The following is a 23,497-nucleotide window of genomic DNA, read 5'->3' as shown; positions in this document are numbered from 1 at the left end:
TTTGTTGTCATTTTATTGTTCATATTTTTTTATCTCCCTTTTATTAGATAAGTCCCTGTAACATTTCATATAATAAGGGCTTGGTGATGATGAACTCCTTTAACTTGACCTTATTTGGGAAGCACTTTATCTGCCCTTCCATTCTGAATGATAGTTTTGCTGGATAGAGTGATCTTGGATTTAGGTCCTTGCCTTTCATGACTTTGAATATTTCTTTCCAGCCCCTTCTTGCCTGTAAGGTTTCTTTTGAGAAATCAGCTAATAGTCTTATGGGCACTCCATTGTAGATAACTCTCTCCTCTTGCTGCTTTTAAAAATCTCTCCTTATCTTTAATCTTGGGTAACTTAATTATGATGTGCCTTAGTGTGTTCCTGCTTAGGTCCAATTTCTCTGGGACTCTCTGGGCTTCCAGGAAGTCTGTTTGTTTCACCAGACTGGGGAAGTTTTCCTTCATTATTTGTTCAAATAAGTTTTCAATTTCTCCTCTTCTCTTTCTGGCACCCCTATAATTCGAATATTGGAATGTTTAAAGTTGTCTCAGAGGTTTCTAAGCATCTCCTCATTTTGTTGAATTCTTATTTTTTCATTCTGTTTCCGTTGGATATTTATTTCTTCCTTTTGTTCCAAATTGTTTATTTGAGTCCTGGTTTCCTTGCCTTCACTGTTGGCTCTCTGTATATTTTGTTTTATTTCACTTTGAGTAGCCTTCCCTTCTTCCTTCACTTTGCAACCTAGCTCAGTCGATTCCGTAAGCATCCTCATTACCAGTGCTTTGACTTCTGCATCTGATAGGTTGTCTCCTTGTTGCTTAGCTCTTTTTCTGGAGTTTCAATCTATTCTTTCATTTGGGCCATATTTCTTTGTCTCGGCACACCTGTTAAGTTGTAAGGGGTGGAGTCTTATGTATTCACCAGGGTGGGGCAGCCCTCTTGGTTGTGTAGTGGCGCTGTCTGTGGGGGAGGGGTCAGAGAGGGAGCAATGCCGCTAGCTTGCTCAGGTCTAGCCCCACTTTCCAACAAATTCTCCTGTGAGACTGGGAGTTTCTCCCACCTTCTCAACCCCCACAGTATTTTATCACTAGAGGTTTTGAGTCTTTAGTTTCCTGGAGTTAGCCAGCCCCTCCTCGCCCTCGTGGTCCGCCACCTTGCCACAAGTCCTCTCCACCCACCTGGCTGCCCCTCTCTGCCCCCTCCTACCAGTCTGGATGAGTGGTTCTTTAACTCCTTGGTTGTCTGAGTTCCATGCAGTTTGCTATTCTTGCAGTTCTGGTTGTTTATTGTTTTTAGATTGGTTGTTAGCCTTCTTTTGGTTGTGCAAGGAAGTGAAGCATTTCTACCTACGCCTCCATCTTGGCTGGAACCTCCCAAGTTTCTCTTGGATTTTGATTCCCTGGGGGAAGGAGAGTAACTCTGGTTCATTGAATCCAGGCCAACTGGATAGAGGAAGATTCAACTGTCTTTCCTTTTCCATCCCTGGAGGTGCGGCTCCCCAGCCCCTCAAGCCACCTTTCTTGAGTGTGTGGGGCCACTTAGAAGTCAAGACGACAGGAGCTGGGGATGGACATTTCTATAAATTTGGTTAATTCATGGTCTAAGGCTGCTAAAATGCCCTGTTTACAAGTGACATACTCTTCAGCCAAACCCTCTAAACCAAAGAAACAAATGTCCTTACTGAAAATGACCAGTGCACCAAACGGAGGTCTGCCTTATACTTTGTCCTGGAAGCAGAAAGTTCTGTAGTGACTAGAGTTTGGGCTGGAGAGATGATCGAGGGCAAATGATGTTTGCCCTTCCAGACTGATAAACGTTACTCGAATTTGTTAGCAGCTATAAATTTGTTTAGATCTCCGTAGAAGGTTATATTATATTTATATAATGATAGTTTCATTTTTTTCCTTTCCAATTTGTCAACCCTTTATTTCTTTTTCTTGCTTAAATGTACTGGCTAGGGATGTCCAGGATGTTATACCCAGCTAGGAAAATTACAGCTAGGGCATTACCCAACCCAAATCTGCAGTTCCTGGAACAGGGTAATGAACAAACATCAGGGAACAATTGGGTTTAAAATTCTAGCCAAATAAGGTAACTAACCTGGCCCGCCAGAAAGTGCCCGCCAGCAGCAGCACCCACCAATCAGGGACCCTCGCCGTTTTTAAATAAGCCAATAGCTAACCGCCACTTCTGCTTCTGTATGCCTTTGCTTGCTTGCTAGAAAATATAAATACCCAGTAGTCTGTAAGCCAGGCGCGGCTTCCATTTTGTAGCTCTGAGTAGCTACGTGACTCCGGTCACAGTTGGGGAAGTTCGCCCCTGCGCAGGAAAAATCTTTGGCCATTAAAATTTTATCAATTCGGTTCCGGACTCCGAGAGTGTGTATTTACCCGCCGATCATCTACAACACAGGACAGAACTGAACAGAGGCAAAGATGATGCTCCGCACATGTCACTATTCAGCATCATGGTTGTGGGGTGCCAGGTGACCCTCATCAGGTTAGGGAAGCTCCATGCAGTTCCTAGGTTACTAAAAGTTTAATCTGAAATAAGATATTAAACTTGTGATTATATTTTATCACAGGCTTTTCCTCCTTTACTGAGATGCTTATATGGTTAGTCTCCTTTAATCTGTTACTCTGATAAATTACACTAGCATATTTTCTAAGATTAAGCTATTATTTCCAATTCCTTAAAAAATTCAAATTGATATATAATATATTAAATATATATTTCTTTATTTGGTTTGTCAATTATTTTTCAGCTATACTTATGAGTGAGATTGGCCTGTAATTTTTTCACACTTTCCTGGCCTGAAGTTTTTATTAATCTGACAAAATAGGCCTTATATTCTTATGATCTACGAGGATTACATAGAAGGTGAAATGTTTTACTCATTGCATGTCAGAGAGAACTTGATGTAAAACCACCTGAACCTCTTGTTTTCTTTGTGGAAAGGTTTGAAATTAGTGATTCATTGTGTTTACTGATTATAAGACTTACCACGTTTTCTATTTGTTTTAGAAACCATTTTTGTAAATCTGTTATAGTCTTCTAGGAAACTGTACTAGGTTTTATTTAGGTTTTCATATATATTGGCCTAAAGTTGTTTACATTATTTTCTTATGATCTTTTAAAATCATAGATTCTAAAGTTAGACCCCTTTGTTAACTAACATCTCATTTTCTTCTTTTGCTCCTTCTCTCTTTAATCAATGTCACTGGCAGCTAGTTTTTTAAAGGGACTTTTATTTGCTTTGCTAATTTTCTCTATTGTATTTTTATGTTATGTTTTGTCTATTTCTTTTTTTATATTTCTGTATTCTTTGGTTTTGTTCTATTTACTTTTCTACTTTAGTTCATTATTAAATAACTTCTCTTTATAGCATCATAATTTAAGGCTACAAATTTTCCTCTGTCTACTGCTTTATCTTCATCCCTCAAGTTTGACAAATAGTATTTTCATTATCATTCAGTTCTAAATATTTCAAATTTTCTGTTGCAATTTTTTCTTTGATCAGTATTTTTAAACTTACAAGTATAATTTTTGTTTCTTTAGTGGGAGCTGAAGCCAAATGGCTCATGGGTAGGGAGCCCTAGTATAGGGTAAAATGAGAACAGACTGAGGTTCTAGATCCATCAAGGAGAGGGAGGCTGAGGTCTGGTCCCAGTATGTGGGAAACTAATGGCCTAATTCCAGGAGTCATGAAGGGCAGTTTCTTCTGTAAAGTCAGAACCATATACATTTGACACAAATATTTTGAAACCCAAGGATTGGAGGAGAATACAGGGATGGGCAAAAGTAGGGTTATAGTTGGGAGTGTATGAAATACGGAGTCTATTCTTGTATTGTCATTTATTTATTAACTTATTTATTTTTATTATTTGTCTTCTCACTATTATTATTGTTTTGGTATCCTTATTTATGACTTATCTTTTAGGTAGTGATGGTTGGTAATTTATCCTATTTTTACCCACCCCTGTGTATCATGTAGATTCTGAAAGAAAGCTGGTGTGGCAATGTTAACGACAATGTAGAAATGGAGGAGAAAATATAAACAGAGAAAGAAGATTATTGCTTAGTGATGAAAAGGACAGTCTACTAGGACATAGAATAATGTGCCTAACAACGTAGCCTCAAAATAAGAGAAGCAGAGATGGAAGGAACTGAAAAAAGAAAAGGACAAATCCACAATTACTGTAGGAGATTTTTAGCACACCTTGAGAGACAGGTGGATCAAGAAGATACAAAATTATAAGGCTATAAAAGGTTCCAACAAGACAAGTAACAAGCATCAGCCAATGGACCTGTTTATAACCCTATACCCTATAAATGGAAACTGCACCTTCTTTTCAGGCACACACTAATAGAATCTGAGCATGGACAAGGCCACTGAGGAAATAGAATTCTGGCATAGAATCTCAGCCAATGCCAGAGACCCAACATCACACAGACCACATTCTCTACCACCATGCAATGCAACTAGAAATCAATGACCGAAAGCACTTCCCTCTGCGTTTAACCACTAACCACTCTATCATGGATGCTGGCAGTGAGCGCAAGCTCAGGGGAGTGCAGAGTCACCTTGAGTCAGGAGGAAGGCTGGGGGCAGGATGATGTTTCTGAGCAGAACTGGGGAGCATGTGTGCCATTTTGTTCAAGACAGGAAGGATCGTTCCGATCATGCTATCTAGCCAGCATCTTCAGGGCATGCTCAGTAGAGTCTTCTTTGCAGCCAGCTACATCAGGGTAAGGTAGCCAGGAGAAGTCTCATTATACTCACTTTACAGGTGAAGGAACTGATAAATAGAGAGGAGCAGATCACCTACCAAGGTGCCGAGAAAATGTAAAAGGTGAAGCTGAGACTGGATACATGTATTTTGACCTCAGATTGGTTGTTTTTCCCATTGTATGAGCTGAGAATAATTCACATTCAACTTCAAGTCTGACTAAAGTACTTGAGAGGGGGCCCCAAGCCATACTTGTTACTTTCCCCAGTGCCTGGCAATGGAATATTTCAGTACATGTGTGTTCAATGAATGCTGAAGTAAGTTACTAATTTCTGCATGACTATTTGCATTTGTTCATTTATAATAACTCTTTTCTAATGTGATACATTGCAGGGAATTTGGGGAAAAACACAAAGCAGAAAGAAGAACTTAACATCTCCCATAATACTTTCAACAAATATTTTACAAATCACATTTTAGTGGCTGCCTAATAAGTATACATGTGCTCAAATTTATTTAGATTATTTCCAAAATTTTCCCAGCACACATAATCCTATGACAAGTACTGCTGCACACTCTCATTATTTCCTGAAGATAAATTCCCAGAGGTGGAATTATTAGGTCAAAGGACATGAAGTTTTTAGAGGTTTTGCCAAATATTGCCAAATTCCTTTCCTTAAAGCTATACTAATTTATACTCCCCACTGTAAGAAAATACCAATTTCTGTACACCCTCATCAATATTGTCTTTTTTCCCTTCTGTAAGGTCACCTTTTTGTTGAAGTATTACATTCACAGAAAGAGTGCAGACACCCCTAGTGTCTGGCTCACAGAACGAACACACTCAGGAACCCAGCACCGAGATTGTGACAGAAGTGTGATCAGCATTCGGGAAGCCTCCTTCCAGCCATTATTATGCTCCCAGGTCTAACCACTGGTTTTTAACATCATTGCTTAGTCTCGACCACGTTAGAACTTTGTATAGCTGGAATCCCGTTTTGCTACTCTGCGTCCTCCTGATACACAATACGTGTTTGAGGATTCACTGTATTGCACTGTGTAGTTGTATAGTTCGTGCTTCTCCTATTGCATTTCATTATGTGTCATAATTCATCTGTCTTACTGTAGATGGGTGTTTGGGTGATTCCTAGATTGGGACTCTTAGCAACTTGTTCTGCTGTCACGATCGTTCTTGTACATGTCTAAGGTGAATGATCGTAAGCATTTCTATTTGCTATATGCCTTGGACTGGAATTACTGGCTCAAAACACTAAGTATTCTTACGTTAAAAAAATTGCCTGGTAAAGCCCAAATAAACAAATGATAGCTAATAGGAAATTCCAGACCATCTGGGTGTTAGGTGTTAGTGGGGCCTGGGGCCCTTCTCTCGGTTAGATATATCTTGGTTGAGGACTGTTGGCTTGAGAATGTGTAACTGTGCGAATACACAGACCCTTGTGTTTAAGGTTTATATACAGAAAGAAGACATTCATAAATATATAAGTGCACGTGGTCAGAGCTGGGGTGGGACTAGTCACATGGTTGTGGGGGGGACTCTGAAGAGAGATTGGGGAGGGGGTGTTCCTTTGTGGGGCCCTTTTGTTTCAAGTGTGCTCTGATGAACTGAGGGACTGGGGCAGGCTGTGTGGGGTGTGAGGTGCCAGGACAAACTGCTGGGCAGTTATTCTATAGGTAGTGGGTCAGTATAGAATGCTTTTGAGCAGGTTAATGCCTTCCCAGAAGCAACATCTTAGAAGCATATGGAAGACAGCCAGAATCCAGTTAGTGCTGGATGCAATGGCGTGGGCAGAGGAACTCCAGGGAGGGAATGAAGAGTTTCTTCACCTACAAGTGAAGCCACAGGGGCCTGTGGACCTCCCGGGGCCACACGGCAGTGTGCCACCCCCTTCTTCAGCCCCAGCACCCTCCACAAGTGCACTTCAGCAGGACATGAGTTTCTGGGGGCAGGGACCATGTGTGTCCTCTGTACCACCCTACTCCCAGCACCTAGCACAGTGCCTGGCACATAGTAGATGCTGAATAAACATTTGTGGAACAGCAAATGTTCTTTTGTATCACACCTACTCTCCCCTCTCTGCCAGGCCCTTTCAGAGCACTGTGGTCTGCTTGTCTTTCAGTCCTGGCTTTGCCTGTAGTGACAGCTCTGTGATTTCCTTTGCTTTCTCCCTTTAAGGCTCCTGAACCCTGACTACAGGTGAAGGTGTCCAGGCAAACTCGGTGCAGCGGCAGATTCATTTCTCCCCTTCTTACTTCTGTGAATGTGGGCCAGGGTCAGCATGCCACATGGCCCAAGGCTCAAGATGCCTGTGCTTTGTGCTGCCCCCACTGATGACGTTGCTGTTCGGAAGCTGCTGGAGCAGGGGTCCCCAACCCCAGGGCCGTGGCCTGTTACTAGTCATAAGTGTCATAAGTAACAGCAGGAGGTGAGTGGCAGGTAAGCTTCACTTGTGCCACCACCTGAGTGCCACCTCCTGTCTTCCCAGCTGTGGAAAAATTGTCTTCCACAAAACTGGTCCATGGTGCCACAAAGGTCAGGGACCGTTGTGCTAGAGGCTCAGGACAGAGGGGGCCTTCACTACAGCAGCAGCCAAGCAGAGGTTATTTGGGAAGAGTTGTCCCTGTCTCCCTCACCTCCTTGCAAAAAGCCAGGCAGCACTGCTCTCGAAGGCGGAACATGCCAGGCCCCATGAGGTCCTTTGTCTTCATTTTGTTTAGGTGCTTTCTCCCCAGTGGAGTTCAGACGCGATTCACTGATGACAAAAGTTGCTGCGTCTTGCCGGGTCTACCTGCATCCAGATGTGAGGAGACGCCCGCCTTGTGTGGAATAAGTCTGGCTTGGTTTTCTCTCCCCTCTTCTGCCTTGTTGACTGTGAAATGACTGCAGGGAGGCAGGCAGGGCTGCCATCACCTCAGACTGGCGCGGAACCAGGGCCTGTGAGGCTCATGTGCCGGATTTCCTTCTAGGGCATTCTTTTTAACGGTGGAGAAGGAGCAGCTCACACACAGAACTGTCAGTGGTCTGTGTTCTGAGCAGAGGGGCTGGCTAGGGGGGCCAGGTCCATGGGGCTTCCCTCCGGGCCCTGGGCTGGGTCCACACCACGGACTTCCACCCTCCGAGCGCATGTGACACACACGTGACTATGTCCCAGCAACCGATTCCCCCTCCAGGCGGATTTAAAGGCTCTGTCAGTTGCAAATCAATTTTCACTGTCCCCCAGCAAGATCCTCTAGTTGGTGAATTTACAAACAAAAAAAAGAAACCAAAACGACTATAGTCAGTCCCCCAGGGGACAGCTGATGAGAAATTGGTTGACAGCAGAGAGCAGTTGGTTGGTATCTTCACCTGTTGCTGCAGAACAAACCGTCCCCAGATCTCGTGGCTTGAAGCAATCGCTTGCTCTCAGTCATATGGCCCAGGAGTTCGGGCAGGACTCTGCAGTGCTGGCTTTCGTGTCTTCCTTTTGGGTCACTCAGCTGTGGCTGGAGAGTCCAAGATGGCACTCTGGCCTGGGGCCCTGATGCTGGCTCTTGGCTGGAGCCTCAGATTTCCTCTGCAGGGCCTACTTCTCTTGTCCTGGCCCCTCATTCTTTAGGACCTCTCTCTGTAGTACAACATCCTGACTTCTTTATGTGGCTGAGACCTGCTTCTGCAAAAGTGGAAGCTGTATGGCCACGGCAGCCCCAAAGCTCACTCCCACTACGTTCTGTCAGTCGGAACAAATCATATGGCCAGTCCACACCAAGGGGAAGGGAAGCATCCACCTCTGATAGGAGGCTGTTGTGGCCGTCTTCGAAACCAGTCTCTCAGAGGAAGACACCCGAAGAGCTTGTTTTCTACAGCCCTCTCCCGTCTGAGCCTAGATTCCTTACCCTGCTCTGCTCCTGTTCCATTCCACCCCATGTCCCAAAACAGAGGATGCTGCTACCTGGCAGAAAGATGGCTGATTTTTTTTAAAGCTCCTGTGCTATTTTTGTGACTACAAACTGTGAGTGCTAGAATTCCATTGTTCATTATCGACCTGATGTCCGTCTGTAAGTGCAGCACTCAGAGGAAGTCTTCCCATTTCGGTTGCGGGAACCTCCAAAGTGGCTGAGGAGCAGGGCCGGACCTGAGCATCCTTTCCCACATTCAGTGTGTCCCCCTCACCAGCCGGGGGTGTCCTTAATCCTGCAACCTTGCACTTGCGCCTCACATATTGCTCAATAGCTTCCTAAGAGTCCTAGCCTTTCTCGGAATAGCTGCAAATTCTCAATTCTCAAAGTTAAAGTAGAAGAGCTGTTTGTTTTGCACTTTTCTTTGGGACAGAAAAATCTTCGAGTGAACTTCAGAGCACACCTGCAGCCCTGCTAGGGTCATTTTCACAGCTGAAAAACAAGAAAGTGAGACTGGGAACGAGAAGAGTTGTTTTTCATGGCGCACAGGAAGAATTTTTACAATATGAGAGTTCTGGAAGTCATGTTGGGTTATAAAATCTGAGGTCATTTTATTGTCCTGTCGATCTCATGTCTCATCGTGGTCGCCCCTGTTATTGTCATTTGCCTCGTCCTCCCCCAGCTCCTCAGATCCCATCCTTCTCTTCTCCTTCCTCCACGTTTCAAGTCCATTTCTGAGATTCCACACAGAAGATGTTTCCAAAAGCAAATTTCCAAAATCAGATTAGCCTTTGAGGAGAGAAAACAGGTCTGTAGTTTGTTGGTCTCTGCTGCTTAATGCTCTCACCATAATGCTGCTTAGCAGATGATTGGAATTTCAGGGGCTTCTGTTTCTCATTGATTTTGAATGTGAGATCATTAAGTGCTGAGGAAAGAAAGCAGAGGCTCGCCAAGGGCGCACTTCTGCACTGCTCTGCGCCGTTTATCTGCTTGCTGGAAGGCGGTGCTGAGCAGTCCGTTTTAGGTCACGTAAGGCTAGAAAAGCATGTCAAGTACAGGGCAAAGGAGTCACAGTTACTCTTTTTTCCCCCTTTGAATGCATAGTGTGGATCGAGGGGCAGTAGATCTGTGTGTGGTGATCTCGGCCCTATCAAAAGTGAACCCTGAAATCTTAGGCAAGTCACTAACCTCTCTGGGCTTCAACTTTTCCATCTTTAATCAGAGATTTGGATGTGACTCCTTTTAATGCATTTTCTGCATCATGCATTATGCTGGGCACTGGGCTTGCAGACTGAGAGCTAGGCTGTGTCCTGCATGTAGGGAACCTGGGATAATGAATGCTCTCTGAGGCCCGATAGTGCTCGAAGTTCCCCGGAGCATGCATGTCCTGATGCATTGCAGAGCGATGCACCAACACTTGCTTCTTCAGAGGAAAACCACACTAGTAAGTGGTTTGACATCTCCTAGGAAACCATAGGTGTCATAGGAAGACTGTCCTGGCATTGGCCACTAGCATTCATAGATGTTTATCTAAGGCTTGCTCATGTAAAGCCCTCTACCATTTCAGCCAGGGCTGGTTTGGTATCTGTTAATTAATTAATCGATTACTTTTCCATTGCTAGTGATCAGGCCTTTCTATTAATTAGGTCATTAATTTTGGTCACTCGTGACTCTTTTCTAGTAGTAGGTACACCTTTTAATTAGAAAAAATAACTTCGGCTTCAAGTTGAAGATGACAAAGCCCCCAGAGCAAGTCTCTGTGAAAAGAGAGGTTGGTGAATGGGCAACGTGTAACAGGAACCAGGGGCCACATGGAATGGAGTGGGGCGGGTAGTGAGCACACTTTTGCTAATAGTTCCTCAGCTGGGATAAGATCAGATACTCACTGACTTAAAAAACATCTCAAACAGAGCTAGGGGGCCAGACTCTACCCTTTGCCTTTTGGCCAAGGGTCCAATGGATTGTAAGCTAGATTTGGGGGAGAGGGGATGGTGGCCTGGATCACATCAGTGACAGAGCAAGGACACAAGTGGGTAGAACTGAGATATATGCAGTACCTCAGAGGCACACTCAACAGAAGTTGGTGATGGGTTAGATGCCAACAGTAGTGAGGTGGGTGGAGGGGATGGGGAGGGAGAGGGGTGAGTCAGGGATAATTCCCAAAAGTTTCTGGGCCAAGGTAGAACTTATGGAAATAAGGAACACTGGGAAAACTTGGGGTGAGATATAAACACTTAGTTTTGGAAAGGCAGAGTTTTGGTTGCTCGATGAATCATGCTGGTGGAGATGACCCAGACCCTTCTGAGAGAGGTTGGGGTGGACATGGTGACTTTTGTGAACCTTTGAACCTAACTTACTCTCGTAATGCCATTTCTGTGAGAACCAGGGATTCAAGTTCAAAATACCTGATTTAACAGATATGCCACAGAGCAGAGCTGTTTAAAAGCTGAGAGCAGCTATGTACATTTACACCATTGTCTGGTTTGTGTCGTTAAGAGGTAGTTTGGTGTAGCTGAAAAAGCATGAGACTAAGCATCTTAAAATATTAGTCCTTGACCCGGCTCTGTCACTATAACTCCATGTAACTAGAACAAATGGTTTGCCTATCTGTTTCCCACACTTATCCTGAAACAGATGGGTAGAAGCATCGATGTTATGTAAAGTACAACATGCCATGAAGTTTACAGAAATTATCATTAAATTCGGGTTCTAGTGTGTTTCTTAGGGAGACGGCAATGACAGGGTGGATTGCTTCCCTTTTTGATAGTTTTAATGTTCTCCCTTCTTAGCAAAATAACACCTGTGTATAATAAAAATAAAAGGAAAATACAGACAAATATAAGGAAGAAGAAAATCACCCACATTTTCACTACTTTGAGAAAATCATTCTTAATATTTTGGCATATTTCCTGCAGGTAATATTTCATGGGAGTTTAAAAGTTAGGAATCATTTCAAACATGTAGAAATGTACAGGGAAATTATACAACTATTATCCATATACCATGAGCCATTATTAATCAACATTAGCGTTTCTGCTCCACTTAACTTGGATCCTTTCTTTTTCTATAAATATAGGGTTGTAGATATGATTACCCCCCCCTTTATTCTTCCCTTTCAATTATTTCCCCTTGGTCCTAAAATATAATAGCTATTATATAATTTTTACTAATCTGAATGTGAAATGACATTTTTATTGGTGTTTTGAACTTCATTGGGATAAAAATCTATTTTTTCCACTTTTAGGTAAATTGATGGAAGGGTTTATCTTTTCCCTACTGATTCCTGATGCCAATTTTGCTGTATACCAAGTTAGCATCTATCTACTGACTTCCAGGATTGCTATTTCTTTATGGCTCAATTGTCTATCCCTATAATCATAACATAAAAGTCTGTTACTAAGTTTTCTGGTAAGTCTTGATAGGTAACAGAGCAAGTATCACCAGCATTTTAGAATAACAATTCTTTCTCCTCAGTATATTGAAGATGTTACTTTATTGAGTCCTGAAACATATTACTAGGAAGTCTGCTTCTTCATAGTTATATTTCCTTCATAAGTTAACTCTGTGGTGGCTTTTAAATTATTCTCTTTATTTTTCACATTCTTAATTTTTGCCACTTTATACCCAAGGGTGGATTTATTTTTGCATTTCCTGCTCATGATTTTTTTCCTGACTTAGTAAAAATGCTTTTTAAATCTGACTTATCATGACCTGTAAAAATGCTTTTTCATCCGATGACTCCAGCCTTCAAATTTAGGAAATGTTTACCTTCCTCCTGGATACATTCCCTAATGCTCTCTTCCAGTTCACTGAGTCTCCTTGTAATTATGTCCAGCATAGATTTTATAATCTATTACATTTTATTTTTATGCCCAGATTCTAATTTTCAGAATTTATTGGTTCTTTTTCATATACACCTGTTTTCTATTTTTATTTATCATTGTTTTTTTATTCTTTTTTGTATTATGGTTGTTATTCTTCATTGAGAATACTAAAATATGCTGCTTTAATTGTTTTTCAGATTTTAAAATTATTTTTGCTTTACTTTGAGTCGGTCCATCTCCCAATTGTGAATTTTATGAGCCATCTCTCTTAGCAATTGTTTTCTTCCGTAGTTTTGGTTCACAGGCTCTTCTGAGTGCCGGGTTGTGTTCTTCCACTTCCAGTGCTCGCCATTCTCTGTCCAGGGCTTTGTGTTTGCCTCCACCCAGTTACTATCACGCCTTCAGTGGGATATCAGGTCCTATACTGACATCTCATGGCTCCTCCTTTGTCCTCGAGCTGTGTGCTTCCTTCTATCCCTTCCCAGGAATGTTCTGAAAGTCTTTACATGTGGTCCTGGCTGTCCCTGTCATCTCAGCTGTCCCTGTAATTTGAAAGTTGAACATCTTTATGGTAGGTCTTATGCTTTGATCAAGGTGATTTTTGTCTGCTTACACTTATTAGCACACAGTGTGAGAAAGCTCCTGATTTTGAGTTCTTTCCAAACAGGAGCTTTTCCTTATCTAGTTCATTCCCAGCTTTCATCATCGGCCTGACTATATTGATATGTCTACATCCATATGTTCACTGACATTCATATCTGCAATGTATCTATGCCACACCTACATCTATGTCTTTGTCTTTACAAGGACTTCCTCCTGGGCCAAACCATAGTCTCTGAACCCTTTTCTTGACCAGGCCTCAACCTCCGCCTGCCCAACTCAGTTTTAGCAAAGATGTCTCATTACCCTTCATATCAGATTACATTTCTTGTCCTCCACCCTTAACATAAGTCCATGGTCTGCCTTTAGAAAGAAACACATTAAACCATTTAACAAGAATCCCCTTACCCTTGATAATCAAGTTTCTCTTTAATGTCCATCCACTGACACCTCTCGGTGACCTTAACTATAAATCCCCAGTGTCTTTGCTGAATTCAGAGTTGAGCTCAGTTGCAGAACACTTAATACTGACCAGAATAAATTTCTCTGCTTAGAGTAGAGGTTAACTGGAAAATGCTGCAGAGGAAAAGGAGAAACTGAGGTTTTCATCTATTTGGGGGGAAAGGTGCTCCTGCTTTGGAAAAACAAAACACAAAGCAGAGCAAAACAAGGGTACCATTTTTACATTGCTGGGTCCTGCAGGGCACTCCACCACCCCAGGGAGATGGAGGTCTCGGTGCAAAGGACAGCTCACCCTGGCTTCAAGTCCGTTTTTGGAACAGTGTGTCCACTCTGCCGCTTTCTGCGGGGTTGCTGACCCTTCGGACATTCCCAGACACCGGCCTTCAGTTTCCCACCAGTTGTCACTTAAGTCTTCACCAGTCTGAAGTGAAGTGAGAAAAAGCATTTTAATACAGTCATAGCTCATTTTATTGCACTTTGCTTTATTGCGCTTCACAGATGTCATGTTTTTCGCAAACTGAAGGCAAGACACTCCTCCAGCAAAAGATTATGAGTGGATTTATTGTGATTCTCACTTCATTCTAGTAGTCTGGACCGATCCCACTACATCTCCGAGGTATGCCTGTACTGCTAAATATATCTAATTAAAGGATTATTCCTTCTTTTGAGATTATGCCTTTTCTATTTTGGGGGAGTTAAAGAGTCTTCTCTTTGAGGAAATAAAAGTGATACTGGATGGTTTATAGTGGACACAGTAGATAATACGTGATTTTTAATGTAACTATGGCAAACCTGGCAACTGTGTCAGAACTCCCATTTTTATTTGTACACTACTCAGTTTAATCTGAAAGGCTAGGAACTCTGGATTGTGTCCTGTCCTCCTTTTCCCCCTTAACCAGAGAAGTTAAGAGAGATGCCCAGGTCACACAGCTGTGTGGCGCCACCAGAACAGAGCATGTCGCTCTTCTACTGCCCCTCTCCTCCCATTGCCTGCCCCACCCCCCAGATAGGTGGGTCTCACTCAACCATGAACTCCCAGAGGACTTACCCCTTCTGTCTTTTGCTTTCTCACCTGCACCTCCTATCCTTCCACCACCCTCCTGCTTGTGGAGGCGGCAAAGGCCTCTGTGAAGGTTAGGGGTTATAGGCTGCCCTTTCTCTTGCTCACAGGCACAAGCCTGTGGGGAGTGTCTGCCACATGAAGAAGCAGTTAGTCACAATCCCTGTGAGAGCAGACCAGTTGGTGGGGGCTGGCTGGGTTAGGGAGGGTGATGCCAGGGAGACTGTTGCCATGGTGACTTGGTGGTAGCCCTCCCCAGCCTTCCTAATCCCAACCCCTGCAGCCAGCTTTTTCGAAGCACCGCTTTCCAGCACATGGAAAAGCTGTTTCTCCACCTCGGTGCAACCAGAATTGTGTCTGACAGCTGGAAGCCAGCCCCTCAGAAGACCCCAGAAGGCCCTTCATCACGCTGAGCCTGGGGAGTGAGGCGAGCCTAGCTGGATGTGTGAGGATGTGCTGAGACACAGAGCCAGCTGTGTGAAGTGACATGCGGCGAGTGCTCCTTCCTTTGTTTCTCTCTGATTTATCCCAGTTTTGTTGATACGAGTGATTTGATTCTGTGGTCATTTTAAACAACGGGCAGCTCAGTCTTATCCACCCCAGGATTACAGCCCAGCCTTTGACTGTAATCGGTGTTAGCCAGGCTGGCTAATGTTATATCTTACAAAGATGGGCTCATTAACTGACTGTAGAGATGCCACCCCCACACTGGAGGTATTAACAATCAGTGGCCTGCGGTTGTGCTGATTCAGCAACAGCGGGGCTGCAGATGCTGTTCGTCCCTTCAGGACGAAATCCCAGCAGTGGGATTACTAGGTCACAGGGCACGAGTATCTGTATGGGTCTTGATATGTTTTGCTAAATATTTTCTCCCAAATGTTGCTCCAGGTCTTAATGTCATTAGTCATTTACGAATGTTCTCATTTCTCCACAGTCCTACCAGCATTTGATATATGGATTCCATTTCTTGTGCTAATTTATAGGTATAAAATGGTACATTATGGCCTTACTTCACATTTGAGCAGGCTTGAGTGGTTTATTTGCATATCACTGATTACTGATTTATTCTACATGTTCACTTGTTGTTTGTATTGTCTGTTTATGTTCTTTGCTCCTTTTGGCTGAGTTTTGTGGGTGTTTTAACAACTGTCACCCAGGACCCCATGAACTAAACATAAACACATTTAGCACCTGAGCACCGACAGTATAGATAGCCCACCAGTACCCCCAACACCACACACCCATCAGGGCCCTGTTGAGGTTGGTGGAAGGGACCAGGGAAGGATGGGTAGTCATATTCAAGGATCCATAGAGCTCAGACTCTTGCATTCATTAAGTTTGTTTTTAAAGGTCCTTTTTGGCTTCATCTGAAAAAAAGAAAGAGATAACTAGGTTACCTCTACGTCTGTCCAGTGCCTTGATCCTTAATTCTGGTGACTCAGTGAGCAGGTACAGAGAAGAACACAGCACGATGTTGCCCTCTGGGCACTGGGGTCACAAGTGGGAGGACACATGAGCACATCACTGCCCATACCAGCTGCCCATACCACTTGCATGGTGCCCCTTGCAAGGGTAGCAGAGACCCAGGGGACAGAGAGGGCCATGTGAGCTATAGCAGTCTAGGCATGGAGGACAGTCCCAAAGAATGTGTAAGATTCAGACAGATGAAGAGACAAGGAAGACTGAATGGGTCAGGGGAAACCATCTCCCAAGCTCTGGTGTCTGTGGCACCATGAAGAATCAAGTCAGACCAGAGCACAGTGCTCCCATGGGAGCTGAGCTGACTCAGGGCCAGGGAGGAAGAGTGGGCCAGGCCAGGAGTAGGTGATCCATGAGCAGAGCGCAGAAGGCTTTCCAGTGGTGGGAGCATGATGTGAGCAGTGTTACAGGAGGGCTGGGCAGGTAGCTGGCTCCCCATGGGGACCAGTGGAGGCTCTGGGCTAGTAGGTTCTACATCAGCAGATGCTGGCTGCTGTCAGGCTTTGTAAGTGGTCCAGGATGTGCTCCTTGAGCTTGATCTTGGTGGAGCCTGAAACTCCCCGGTCTGGCCTCATATCACTAGAAGCAAAAGGCAGTGGCATGAGGGAGTGTGACACTGCATCTTCCAGTGCGTGCTTATGCTGGGTTGGTGGTTGTGCATCAACTGGTCCCTACCTGTTGGGTACGTCAAAGAAAAGAGGAATGCTGAGTGATGTTTTTGTGTATGCTCGTTACTTTAGGGGGTACATATTTATGAAGTGGGTCCACAGGGCTCACCCTAAAATAAGACCATTCTAATGGCACCATTTCCTTAGCATTTTCACACACTCTGTCTTTCATGCTTGATTTAACTGCTGCCTGGTGTTTCTCGCAGAGGGTTTCCTGTGGGTAAGCCTCCCCTTCCCAGTAAGGGAGACAGCTGCTGTCTGAGGGCAGGTCAGCAAGTCTTCTCCCCAGAGTTCCCGTGGGGCGTGTTCATAGGATGGAGATGCAGTGAGTGTTCGGGACACACCTGTTGCTCGGTTATGGTCCACCTCTCAGGTGTCTCATGCTTCAACTTCAGTAAGCTGCTGAAGGACCAGAAGCACCGTCTGACAGAATGGACCGTGAGACAGGAACCAGGGCCCACATCCAGCTCTGCCCTCCTCGAGTGACATAGCCTTGGAGCCAGTCATTCTGTCCTCCTGAACTTGAATTTCCTCAACTCTAAACTGAGGGCATCCTTGCAAAACGGGAGGAAGGATAGTTCAGATTCTTCCCATCGTCGTGTTCCTTCACGTGATCGGGGGACTTTCCAGGGCTAGGAATCCCGGCCCTGTGACCAGACCCATCCGGAATGTACCAACGATAGAGAAAATCACCTTTATTCCTTCTGGACCTTCTGCTCTGTCCCTGTTCACTGAACCTAAGATGGCACCTGTCCAAGACATTCTGTTCTGACCACCCTCTCCCATTTGGGGAAGGAAATAGATTTGGATGAGATTCGGGAGACTCAGAGTGACCATATCCCTAAAACACCTTTTCCTGACGACCACATCCCACTTAAGAGAATGTCTGGGGAGGCCCTGGTGGAGCCCAGGCTGAAGTCCCCTGACACTCACTTTGCAAGAAGCAGTGACAGTCAGAGCTCAGGCCCTGTTTACCGTGACAAAAGACACTCTGCTGCAGGGCATGACTCCAAAAAGAGGAGCTTTGGGGGCTGGGGGAGTCTAGGGTGGGAGGCATCCTTTTAGATTCCTATTTTACAGAATAACGTGGTCTGAGAAAACATCTCTCTGTAGCCTGTGACTTAGTGCTGTTTGCCCCACGTGGTTCTGGCAGCTCCAGGCTGTTATTACACACGGCAGCCATAATCATCACCATGATAATAATAACAACACTGCATTTGTTCAGTCTTTTAGCTTGGAAATAAATAAGACAGCCGGTCCGGGGTGAGTTCCAACTCCAGTCTCTCTACCCCATCATCACTTAATAATGATTACGAGGGGCCCCCTGGGCAACCGGCACCCTGCCCAGCGCTCCAGATATTAAATTCACCTAGAAGCAGGGTGTAATAGTGGTGACCCCACGGGGATGTTTCAAAAATTAATTCCTGCAGGCTCTCCATTCCATTCCTCTCCGACGCATTCAATCTTAGGAACCCAAGAGTTGGTGACGTTTATACCATGAATTAAGACATTCTGCCTTTGCCCCGGGAACTCTTCATTACAATCGCGAGTCGATCAATGGCAAAGAGGAATACTATTTATTAGTTAAGTGGATGCTATTGAATTCTTAATTTAAGTGGCTTTTAATTCAGTGTTTTACTTGCTGTCCTTCATTTTGCCCCTGTTCATACAAATTTGCCCATTAAGGCCTGGTATGAAGCCACGCTGCTTTTATCATAATTTTGTTTTTCTCGAGAGCAGTTTCAGCCGGGAAGAAGGCAGAGATTTTCAGAGTGGGCAGAGAGGCCAGATGTCCAGGCTTAGAACAGGCAGCTACGCTATCTGCTGGGAGGAAGTGGGCGATCAGGGAGGGGGTAAGTCAGTCCAAACCGCCTTCCAGATAAGGTCCGACAGCTCATTTGGCCTTCACTGTGTTTCTCGCTTTGGCTTTGCTGCCTTGAAAACTTGACTGCAGTTCTCCCACTCAGAAATGAGTCACAGAGACAGTAAGTGGGAGGCAGCGACGGTCTCTGTGACCGGAAGGAGACTCAGGCTGGATCCTGCACTGTGGCTGCTGGAGTCTGGCTGGACCCCCTTCTGCTGGACACCCAGTCACAGCTGATAATAGCCACTCCTCATTGCTGCGTACTTTGTTTATAACAGCTCTACTGATGTAAAATTGAAATATAATAAGTTGTACTTGTTCAAGTGTGCAATTTGATAAGTTTTGATTTATATACAGCTGCCACATCAGCATCATAATTAAAAAATGAATACATTCTTCACCCTTGTGCCCCTTTGTAATCACTTGCTCCCACTTCTGCCTGCCCCCAGGGAGCAGGGATGCTATGTGACAGATTTGCTTCCTGTCACTCCATATTATTTGTATTTTCTAGAATATTATATGAATAGAATTACACAGTAAGTAGTTACTTTTTTAAAAAAAATCTGCTTTCTTTCACTCAACACAATTATTTGAGATTAGCCCAAGTTGTGGCAGGTATCAACAGTGCATTTGTCTTTATTGCTGAGTAGTATCTGCTCATATGGATATATCATGGATGTTTATCCACTCACCTGATGGACATTTGGCTATTTCAAATGAAGTTGCTATGAACCTTCATGTATGAATCTCTGTGTACACGTGGATTTTCATCTCTCTGGGACAGAGCAATTAGAATGACTGGGTTACCTGATAGGTACACCTGTAACTTGTTAAGTCTCTGCCAAACTGCTTTCCAAAGTGGCCATTTCATTTACCACTCCCTCCTCCCCGCCCCCGGCAGTCCAGAGCTCTGGTCGTCCTGCATTCTCCCCAACACTTGGTGTGCTTGGCTTTCCTAATTTTAACCATTCTGATTGCTGTGTAGTGGTATCTCATTGTGATTTTAATTTGTATTATTCCCCTTTTAACTGATGATATTATCTTTTCTTGTGCTTATTTGACATTCACATATCTATAGCTACTCCAGCTTTCTTTTGATCGGTTTTTAGCCTAGTATATCTTTTTATTTTCATCTATCTATTTCTTTATATTTAAAGTGGATTTGGGTAGGCAGCTAAAACTGAGTCTTTTTTTTAATCCAACCTAAGAATCTCTGCCTTTTGATTATCGTACATAGAACACTTATGTTTAATGTGATTATTGATGGTTAGATTTAAATATATCATCTTTTTCTTTGTTTTCTACCCAGCCCACCTCTTGTTTCATCTTTCCCTGCTTTTCTTTGGATTAGTTTTTATGATTTCCTTTTATCTCCTTTGTTGACTTACTTATCTATAACTCTTTGTTTTGTTATTTCAATGGTTGCTTTCCAGTTAACAATATAAACCTTTAATATCACATCTACTTTCAAATGGTATTATGTCGCTTCCTGTGAGTATACAAACCTTAGAATAGTACATTTCCATTTTTTTCTCCATTTCTCTTTCTTCCATTTCTTCCACAAAGGTTTTCTCATCTTTATGCTAATGTCATAAATTTTCTTTCACATGTATTATAAACCCTATACTAGATTGCTGCTATTTTTAATACATGCTCAACTATTTTTTAAAATACATCTAATGTAGTTTCTATATTACATCTAATCTATAAATGTAGTTTCTATTTCTGATATTGTTGTAGCTCCATGTTTCCACCTGGTATCATTTTCATTTTGCTTGAAGGATGTCCTTCAACATTTCTTGCAGGGTGGGTGTGCTGCCGATGATTTTCAGCTTTTATATGTCTGAAAGAGTGTTTCACCTTGGCTTTTGAAAGATATTTTCTCTATCTAGAAAATTCTAAGTTAACTTTTTTTTTCTCTTAGTGCTTCAAAGTTATTGTTCCACTGCCTCTTTGGCTGCATTATCCTCTTATGAAAAGTTTGCTATGACTCTTACATTCCTTGCTATGAATGTAGTACGTCCTTTGCCTTTTGCATTTCAGTTTTTTCTCTTTATTCTTGGTTTTGAACAATTTGATCATGATGTGGCCTGTGTCATGGTGTGCTTTTCTTACTATTTCTTGTGTTTTGGGTTCATTGAGCTTCTTGGGCCCTGTTTTTATAGTTTTCATTTTGTTGTCAAACCAAGTTTAGTGATTTTCTGGATCTTACGCTTTCAAATACTTTTTTCCTTTCTCCTTTATTTCGGGGGCTCCAATTACACAGATGTTGAGCTTCCTGAAGTTGTCCCTACAGGGCAGTTGTGCTTCATTGGTTTTCATTCTTTTCTTTTCTGCACGTTTATGTTTCAAATAGCTTCTATTACTGTGCATTCTAGCTCTTTTTTCTTCATCTTTCCTTTTTTATTTTTTTAAGATCTAATCAGCTGTTCATTTTATCCAGTACATTTTTCACATTAGATGTTGTAATTTTCATTTCTAGAAGTTTGATTTTGGTCTTTTTTACATCTTAACTGTATTACCTTTCTAACTACAACATTATAGTACATTGCTAATTCTAACTTCTGCATAGTTCTGGGTCTGTATGGGTTGATTGCTCTTTTCTCCTCATTGTGGATCATAGTTTCCTACTTCTTTTTATACCTGGCAATTTTTGATTCAGTGTAAAGCTCTATGAGTTTTATCTTGTTGTGTACTGGATAATTTTTGTATTCCTTTAAATATTCTTAAACTTTATTTTGAGACTCAGTTAAGTTATTGGGAATAGTTTACCTTTCAGATTTGTGAGGTGGGACTGGCTCTGTAAATAGTCCAGGGCTAATGATTTTCTATGATACTGTGAAGACCTTTCTGAGTACTCCAATCAATGCCCTGTGCATTGTGTGGTTTTCCAGTTTGGCCTGTGGGAAGAGCACTATTCCTGGTCCATGTGAAGGTAAGAGACTGTTCCCTCTAGTCCTTTGAGTGGCTCTTTCCCTGGCTTGGGGAGTGTCTTGTCTCACGTGCATCGGACTCTGATGAATACTTCCAGGGATCTCTCTGCAGCTCTCTGGGCTTCTCTCCGTGTGCAGCTCTTCTACCTGGGACTTCGTCCTCTGGACTCTTGGCGTTGTCCCCTTAGCTCAGGGAGAACACCAAACTCTACCGCGGCTCTCCCTTCCTGCTCTGTGGCCTGGCTGCTCTGCGAAGAGGGCAATCGTAAAGCTCGCATCAATGTTTTTCTCATCTCTCAGGTATCACTGTCCTTCATTGCTGGGTGCCCAGCATCTTCAAACTATTGTTTTATGTATGTATTCCCTCCAGTAACTTGGTGGTTTCAGGCAGGAGGATAAATCTGGTTTCTGTTTCTCCAACTTGGCTGGAAGCAAAAGTCTACCCTGAGCTTTAGTTGCTTTTTAAAGCATTTTTTGTATCCATCCCCTTATTTTGTCCTCACTATATCCCTGGTCTATGAGGGATTTTTAAATTCTCCCTTATGAATGAGGAAACTGAGGCCTAGAGAGAGGCAGTGGCTTTCCCAATGTCACATAGGAAGTCGCAGTGACAAAAGAGGAGAGTAAAATGTCATAAGGTCCAAATGTACCTGACATTGTATCACACTCTCTGTACAAGTTGTCCCAATGCATGTCACCTCCACAGTGTATAGTATCTCATAGTCCGATGAAGAATGGAAGCCCAAGAAGGTGAAGACATTTGCCAAGCCACACAGCTAAAAACAGGTTTTGAACCTATAGTTGAATGTGTAGCCGGTAGTTCCCCATAATACAGTGTCTCCATTTTTCTAGGTAATGAATGCCCTTTTCAGTTGTTTTTAAAATTATTTTATTATCGAGGACTTTCGCCAAGATGGAGGCGTAGGTGGAAGCACTGTGCCTCCTCCCACAACCAAGTTTAAAAACAACAAAGTTTTAGCAACAAAAACACAGCCAAAACCACAGAAAATTGAACTTCACGGAAGTCTGACAACAATGAACCCTTCGGCCAAATCAGTAAGAGGGGCAGAGCCAGCAGCAGAGCGGGGTTGGGCAAGAAAGATCCACGGGACCCACCCGGGCGCAAGACCCAGGTGCGCCTGCAGCCGTAGGCAGATCCCAGGTGTGGAGAAGCGGGCGGACCTGCTGAGGGCGCAAGGTGGTGGACTCACTGAAGGCTGACCACGGTCACACATTTGCGCGCAGATTAACCAGTGAAGGAGGGAGCGGTGAGACAGACTGTGCAGGCCCTAGTGGCAGGAAGTGGCAGAGGGGACCGCCATTGTCCCTCTCTGACCCCGCCCCACAAACCAGCGACCTGGGTGGCCCCACCCTGGTGAACAACTAAGGCTCTGCTCCTCATACCTAATAGGCACAAACAGATAAAAACATGGCTCAAGAAGAACTTAGAGCCCCAAGCCGATAAATCTAAGCGATGAAGAAATAGCTAAACTTTCAGATGCACAGTTCAAAACACTGGTGATCAGGATGCTCACAGAACTGGCTGACTTTAGTCACAAATTAGAGGAACATATGAAGGCTAAACTAATTGAAATGAATGGAAATGCATAGGAAACCAATAGTAATGGAGAGGAAATTAGGACTCAAATCAAAGGAGTGGACCAGAAAGAGGAAAAAAATGACCAAACAGAAAAGAATGTAGAAACAAGAATTCAAAAAAATGAGGAGAGGCTTAGGAACCTCCAGGACATCTTTAAACGTTCCAACATCAGAATTATAGGGGTGCCAGAAGGGGAAGAGGAACAGCCACCAGTGGAAAACTTATTTGAACAAATAATAAAGGAGAATTTCCACAATCTGGCAAAGGAAAGAGACTTCCAGGAAATCCAGGAAGCTCAGAGAGTCCCAAAGAAGTTGGACCCAAGAAGGAACACACCAAGGCACATTATCATTACATTAGCCAAGATTAAAATGAGGGAGAGAATCCTAGAA

At 43.4% G+C, this 23,497-nt stretch overlaps 1 protein-coding gene across 4 annotated transcripts in view; it reads left to right on the top strand.

Annotated features, from left to right (window-relative positions):
* ZBTB7C (zinc finger and BTB domain containing 7C) overlaps nucleotides 1-23,497 on the top strand; it is a 303,147-nt gene that overhangs the window by 116,403 nt on the left and 163,247 nt on the right. Inside the window, exon 1 of one of the 4 annotated variants that reach the window (XM_037165116.2) lies at nucleotides 14,054-14,117. The exons of the other annotated variants lie outside the window; for them this stretch is intronic. The gene's annotated coding sequence lies outside the window, so the exon portion shown is untranslated. Of the gene's footprint in view, nucleotides 1-14,053; nucleotides 14,118-23,497 lie in introns of those variants that run through there. 4 annotated transcript variants of the gene reach the window in all.

This window comes from Artibeus jamaicensis, unplaced genomic scaffold (assembly GCF_021234435.1).
Source record: "Artibeus jamaicensis isolate MK-2021 breed Jamaican fruit bat unplaced genomic scaffold, CSHL_Jam_final contig_354, whole genome shotgun sequence".
Taxonomy (NCBI): domain Eukaryota; kingdom Metazoa; phylum Chordata; class Mammalia; order Chiroptera; family Phyllostomidae; genus Artibeus; species Artibeus jamaicensis.
This window is presented reverse-complemented; position numbering and strand designations above follow the sequence as displayed.